Consider the following 7215-nt stretch of genomic DNA (forward strand, 5'->3'; position numbering starts at 1 on the left):
ATGTCGTTCTATTCCGTCATAATTACACTGGGCTTTAAAGCCGTTATGAATGAATAGAACGTTATAGCTAACAGCTGTCCTGAAGCCTACTGTGCTTCTCAGATTTGATCGCGGTCTGGAGGGCGTTCCTAGGGTTATAAGGAACGCCCCCCAGACCTGATCCAATAATTGAAATCTCGCAATCGTGTGCACGATTGTGTGATTTCAATTTGTCTACATCAGAACAGTTGTTGCAATGTAGATACTTTAACCCCGCAAGGAAAGGGTTAAAACCTGTTTGGATAAATAGTAGTAGGTAACCTGTCTGAAATAAGCAGAAATTAAGAACATTTCACAGTTTTTTTCCCACTGTTTTATTGCAGGCATGTTAATTTGATAAATGATCAAAAACAGCATCTTACTGTACTGTTTTCAGCAATTAAACAGTTCTAGCCACCTGAGAAATTAAAATGGGGTACACATAGCACACATATGCTGAAACATACCCCCCAACTCTCCCGATTTTTGAGGGACAGTCCCGATTTTAGGGGTCTGCCCCGTTGTCCTCGGTTGCTAGCCATCTGTCCCGCATTGCCCCATGCATAAAAATATATATATATATTTTATTAAATTCTATTGGGCCCATACTCAGAAGCAGCTGGCTTTTCTCTCCTAGGGTTAGATACCTGTTAGATTCCCAGTGGAAAAGGAATGTTGTGTGGGTTAAGCAGGAGTAAGAAGACTGTATACCCTCTGACCTCAGGTAATGGTGACCTCTAATCTCTGGTAGTGATGACGTTTAACCCCTGGTAATAATACTAGCATGCCTTCAGTTTTATAGGATGAGCAGTGCTAACACCAGGGTAACGGACAGTGGCAGCCCCAGACTGCCAGCTAATGTGCTTGCCAGCCCAAGGACCCCATACAATGAATAACAGATACCCATTTATGATGTAATATGTGTGTCTATCTGTTAGGGGTGTTGAAAATAATCGGCACAACGATGCATCACGATGCAGCCTTTAACGATGCTGCATCGATGCATTGAAGAGCCAAATCGATTCACGCAATGTCACATGACCCCTCCTCCAGAAATAAAGTTTTTGTTGTCATTTTAATAGCGGCCAGCGGGGGCGTTGCGGTAGTGGGGAGAAGTGAACTTAGTGTCTTGAGGGCGGAGTGAGTGGGAAAAGAAGCCCTCATATACAGCTAATGTTTGCAGCTGTGAATTACGTCCAACTCTGACAGTCAGCAGGCAGGGTAAATATATAATATAGAATGTGCAGGTCCTCCCATGACAATGATCTTATGACAACTTCCAGCAGTGCTGACAATAGCACTTCAGTTTCTACGCTCTTCTGCTCTTTAAAAAAGTTGAGTCGCTCTTTTTACACAAAGTGAGTCGCTCCTAACCAGTAGTAAGATCACTAAGGGACATAGAGGTAAATATATTCAGGAAGGAGAACATTATTTAATCAGACAAACACAAGGAAACAAGTTTGTATACATCGATCATGAAAGTGTCTGCTCTCTGAGGAAAAAATATGCAGGTATTAAACAGAGTGACGTTAATAAAGGATGTGAAACCCTTTACTAGAGCGAGTTGTTCCTATGAAGAAGAAACACAGGCTTCTGTAGAGAGGGGTGAGCGGTAGTTGCATGTTCAGAGCAGGCGTGCTTTAAACAGAGGCTTGAAATGAAAGTGGCCGCTCAGAATTGCCAAGTACCGCCCACCCCTCTCTACACTGAAGCCTGCGTTTCTTCATAGGAACAACTCGCTCTAGTAAAGGGTTTCACATCCTTTATTAATGTCACTGTTTAATATCTGCATATTTTTTCCTCAACTTCTGGTTAATGAATTCCCTGATTTCTACAATCTACTCTTACCCGGGGCCAGAGAGCAGACACTTTCATGATCGTTGTATACAAACTTGTTTCCTTGTGTTTGTCTGATTAAATAATGTACTCCTTCCTGAATATATTTACCTCTATATGTCCCTTAGTAATCTTACTACCGGTTAGGAGCGACTCGCTTTGTGCAAAAAGAGTGACTCAACTTTTTTAAAGAGCAGAAGAGCGAAGAAACTGAAGTGCTATTGTCAGCACTGCTGGAAGTTGTCATAAGATCATTGTTCCTTATATAAACAACTCGCTCCTGCAGGACCAGCACATTCTATAGTCCTGTATATAGAAGTGAAGACAGGAAGCAGGAATCCCTGCAAATGCAGGCTGTTTAGAATTAAGTACACCCTCTTTGCACAAATAATACATGTACTTCTGAAATGTGTTTTGTATATGTATGTGTGTCTGTATGTATGTATGTGTGTATTCATATATATTTGTGTGTATTTATATATGTACTCTATATGCTTGTATGTATGTGTGTGTATGTATGTGTGTGTGTGTGTATCTGTATGTATGTATGTATGTATATATGTATATGCATGTGTATGTATACTATATGTATGTGTGTGCCTATACATCTGGTACTCTCCTTATACACAGGTACACATGCTTATACTCATTATGGAGCAGTAGCATTTTATATATATATATATATATATATATATATATATATATATATATATATATATATATATATATATATGTAACACAGTCAAATGCACTCTCAGGTCTTTTCAATTGATTCTTTAATGGAACGTTTTCGGGGTTCACAACCACTTCATCAGCATGAACAAATAACCAAATATCACACAATTTATAGTGTATCACACAGTGTCTCACCAAACAAAAGTTGCTTCCAAAAGTGCGCCAAAATATCGAGCGTGGAACGCATCTTGCGTTCCACCGTGATCATGTCAACCGGAAGTGATATCACTTCCGGTTTCGTGACATGATTAGAACATATATACAATGCTTCGTGTTTCATTTAATAGCGATCTACATTGTGCTCAAAATTACCTTATAGGTATGTGTAAATGGTGCCAACAATCACAATGTTATTAGCTATGATCTGCAAATCAAATATGATAGTGTAAATAAACCGTCATGGCAACCGTAGCCATGGTTACAATACATGCCCAAATCAGTGTATTACTATAATAGTGAATTGTCTAGTGCAGCAAGTGTATATAGTGACAATAATTGCTAGGCATTCTGAGTCACGTCTAATCACAGCTATGCACAATAATCTATATACATAAATAAATAAAAAAGGGAATTAAGCATAAAAGTAAACATAAAAAGTAGCGGTTCTTGCTGTGCTTGTTATCAATACATTTAGAAATGTGCACTACCTGCAGGATAGTACATATACAATATGTCCATGAAATCAATTTGCAACATTATTCTGTTGTGTTTTACCCTGAATATAAAAATAGGTAAATGATGTACCATAACTAGTTAAACATGACTTATTATGTGAGCGTTCAAAATTAGCAAACAACAAAGTGCATCTATTCCTCTGTATTTTAGTGATATAATACAGGTATGTGGCCCACTGAGAAAATTCACTTAATGATATAGTGAATTCACAGAGGGATCTGGATTAACATACTAGGCATACTAGGTCATGACAATGTTAATTGTACCTCTATTTCTGTAAGACACGACCTTTTTTCTTAAACTTAGTGTGTTTCCACTTAATAATTGGAGCAACTATGAATAGCAACTGTAGTAACGTAATATGTAGGTAAAGAATATCTTTCATAGTTTTTAACCCAAAAAGGCATACTTATAGAACAAGTGGATTAAAACTATTATAACAGCAATTAGCTATGGATAAATGTTTACATATACAACATAAAGGAACACATCAATATAGACTATATTGTTAAATTAACTAACGATTCACTATAGGAGAAATTTCACATACACAATAGAAAGAAAATATTATGCAGACATAGGCAAATTATATAAGGTCTTTATTTGATGAATACAAGGTAATACTGATAATATCTAACCCCACTCTGAAATTTATGAGAAACGTATACGAAAATGGAAAAAGTGCTCTATTAACTTTCGTAACTTATACAATTTTAGAATTTCAATCTCCGCCAGTTTTCGTAATTTGTTAGGAATAATGTCAGCAAGTATCTATTCCCAATAGGCAGAATTAGAGATACCATTTGAACTTCCCCTCATCTTACACAAACTACACTCTTTGCTGATAGGGCCACACTAGTTAAACCAATCATCAATGTATACCAGTGGTGACGTCACATCCAATGGGGTCTTCCGGAAATCGGAACTAAAACTAATAGATATAAGAGATCGAATTAAATGGATCCTGATCAATCATGATTATATAACAAAATAATTACAAATAATAATAAAGGTTTGACCAGAATTTTGGTCTCTAACAGTGAAATTTAGGCACGATTTGGCCAGTTATCTCCAACCGGAAGTGACGTAATCAAACAAACGGAGGTTAAGAAAGAATAAAACACCCCAAAGGTGCCCCAAACAAACCCCTTGTGGCATTATATAAGATGATATACCACTAGATATATAAAATATCACTTATATAAAATAAGTATATATATATATAGAGACAACTATCACAACGAGTAACCGGAAGTCACAGATAATTGGCACTTCCGGTCACGGATTAGAGTTCTCTATATAAGGCCCAAACAACCAGCTTACCATTAGTCTTGATAAAGGCCTAGATAAGGCCGAAACGCGTAGACCTGGTAAGCTATATTCCACTAGGAGGGTACGATTGAAATATTATCTACACATTGTATCTATTTTTTTCCCCACAGGTTTTTATCGATCGGCATATTTGTCTGTTACTTCTAGCAAATTGTTTTCACATTGTTTTTACTTTGAACTTGGAGCTCAGTCTCCACAGAGCACTGTCTTTTATCATTTCATTCCTCGCATCGTTTTTCCAACATTTTTCTTTTGATACACACATCACATTTTTTGGATATTTGCCACACAGAAGTGTTTTTTTTCTCTCGCACAGGAGCGAGTTTTTGTTTTCAACTGTTTTCAACTGAATTGATTTCCATTTTTTATAAACTGCACAGGATTATTATTATTCTTTTTGCTCACAGGACTGCCTATATACTACTATTATTATTTTTTGTTCACAGGACTATTTTTTGCTCACAGAACTGTTTGCAGATTGTTTTTTTCACAGGATTAACGTTTTGTTATTTGATTTTTTGTTATTATTTTTTGCTATTGTCTTTTAATACAAAATGTTCACCAATTGATTTCGTATCACAATCACAGTGTAGAGCAGAAGCTCATACACACCATCACACCTAATTGTTAAAATTTATACCCTGCTTAAAGTTTAAGATTATGGATTATTGTTTTTTAATTCGGTTTTTTAATTCAATTTTTTAGCGTGGATCCATGCGTCTCTGATAGATTTTAATCACCATATTATTGTTTTAAATTGTTTTAAATTGTCTTAACAAGTGTTTAACTACTAAACTGTAGAAAAGAGAAGAATTATCTTGAATAAATATTGACAAACCTTAACCTTAGCCTCCATTTGTTGGCGCCTGGATACACTATTCTTATTTAATGTTAATTGTACCTCTATTTCTGTATGTATATTAATATGGCCTATAGCTGTTTGGTATTTAATATGGTGTATGGAAATGTATCTAGACTATGTCTAGGATGCAATCGCTTATAACACCAAGATGAAACAGATAACAATGTCCAACATGTAGATGACCAAGTGTGGACATATAAGAACAGTCCATCTTATAACTCCTTAGTATTTGCAGTGACATTGGTTTATTCCCGGCTTAAGGTATAAAGTGCAAAATTGGGTAATCTCACCTCAGGGACCAGGCTTCCACAACCTAGATGGGGGTGATGTTCCTCCACCCGGGTGTGTCGTAAGCGACCAGCTCACATCGCTCAGAAGAGCCATAGAGCTGGGAGCTAAAACGTAGCCACAATGACCCTGGGTTATACCCCAAGCATGTAGCACTACCTTATAACTTTAGGTAAGATTTTTGAAATCTGGGGTAGTGTTTAATCCGCCTGGATGTATGGTCCCCAATTTAAAGATCCACTGGGCTTCCCGTTTAAGTAATATCTTTCTCCTATCCCCTCCCCGGTCAAGTGGGGGTATGTGGTCGATGAGGATATAGCGCATTGAAGAAACGGCATGGCCTTGCTTGGCACAATGGCGCGCAACAGGCTGGTCAGAATCCCCCTGTTTAAGTGCCGATCTAATTGCGTGCCTATGGTTTGCCATTCGTTCACGTAAGGTGCCTGTAGTTTTACCTACGTAAAAACATGAACATGGGCAAAAGAGGAGGTACACCACGTGTGTGGTAGTGCACGTGATAGAATGCTTAATCACATATCTTCGATTAGTATGTGGGTGATGAAAGGTTTTAGTACTGACCAAACCATTGCACGTTGTACAGCCTAAACATCTGTATGATCCTTTGATAACATAATTTATGTAAGAACTTACCTGATAAATTCATTTCTTTCATATTAGCAAGAGTCCATGAGCTAGTGACGTATGGGATATACATTCCTACCAGGAGGGGCAAAGTTTCCCAAACCTCAAAATGCCTATAAATACACCCCTCACCACACCCACAATTCAGTTTAACGAATAGCCAAGAAGTGGGGTGATAAAAAAGTGCGAAAGCATATAAAATAAGGAATTGGAATAATTGTGCTTTATACAAAATCATAACCACCACAAAAAAGGGCGGGCCTCATGGACTCTTGCTAATATGAAAGAAATGAATTTATCAGGTAAGTTCTTACATAAATTATGTTTTCTTTCATGTAATTAGCAAGAGTCCATGAGCTAGTGACGTATGGGATAATGACTACCCAAGATGTGGATCTTTCCACACAAGAGTCACTAGAGAGGGAGGGATAAAATAAAGACAGCCAATTCCTGCTGAAAATAATCCACACCCAAAATAAAGTTTAACGAAAAACATAAGCAGAAGATTCAAACTGAAACCGCTGCCTGAAGTACTTTTCTACCAAAAACTGCTTCAGAAGAAGAAAAATACATCAAAATGGTAGAATTTAGTAAAAGTATGCAAAGAGGACCAAGTTGCTGCTTTGCAGATCTGGTCAACCGAAGCTTCATTCCTAAACGCCCAGGAAGTAGAAACTGACCTAGTAGAATGAGCTGTAATTCTCTGAGGCGGAGTTTTACCCGACTCAACATAGGCAAGATGAATTAAAGATTTCAACCAAGATGCCAAAGAAATGGCAGAAGCTTTCTGGCCTTTTCTAGAACCGGAAAAGATAACAAATAGCCTA

The sequence above is a fragment of the Bombina bombina genome, chromosome 3 (genome assembly GCF_027579735.1).
Source record: "Bombina bombina isolate aBomBom1 chromosome 3, aBomBom1.pri, whole genome shotgun sequence".
NCBI lineage: Eukaryota > Metazoa > Chordata > Amphibia > Anura > Bombinatoridae > Bombina > Bombina bombina.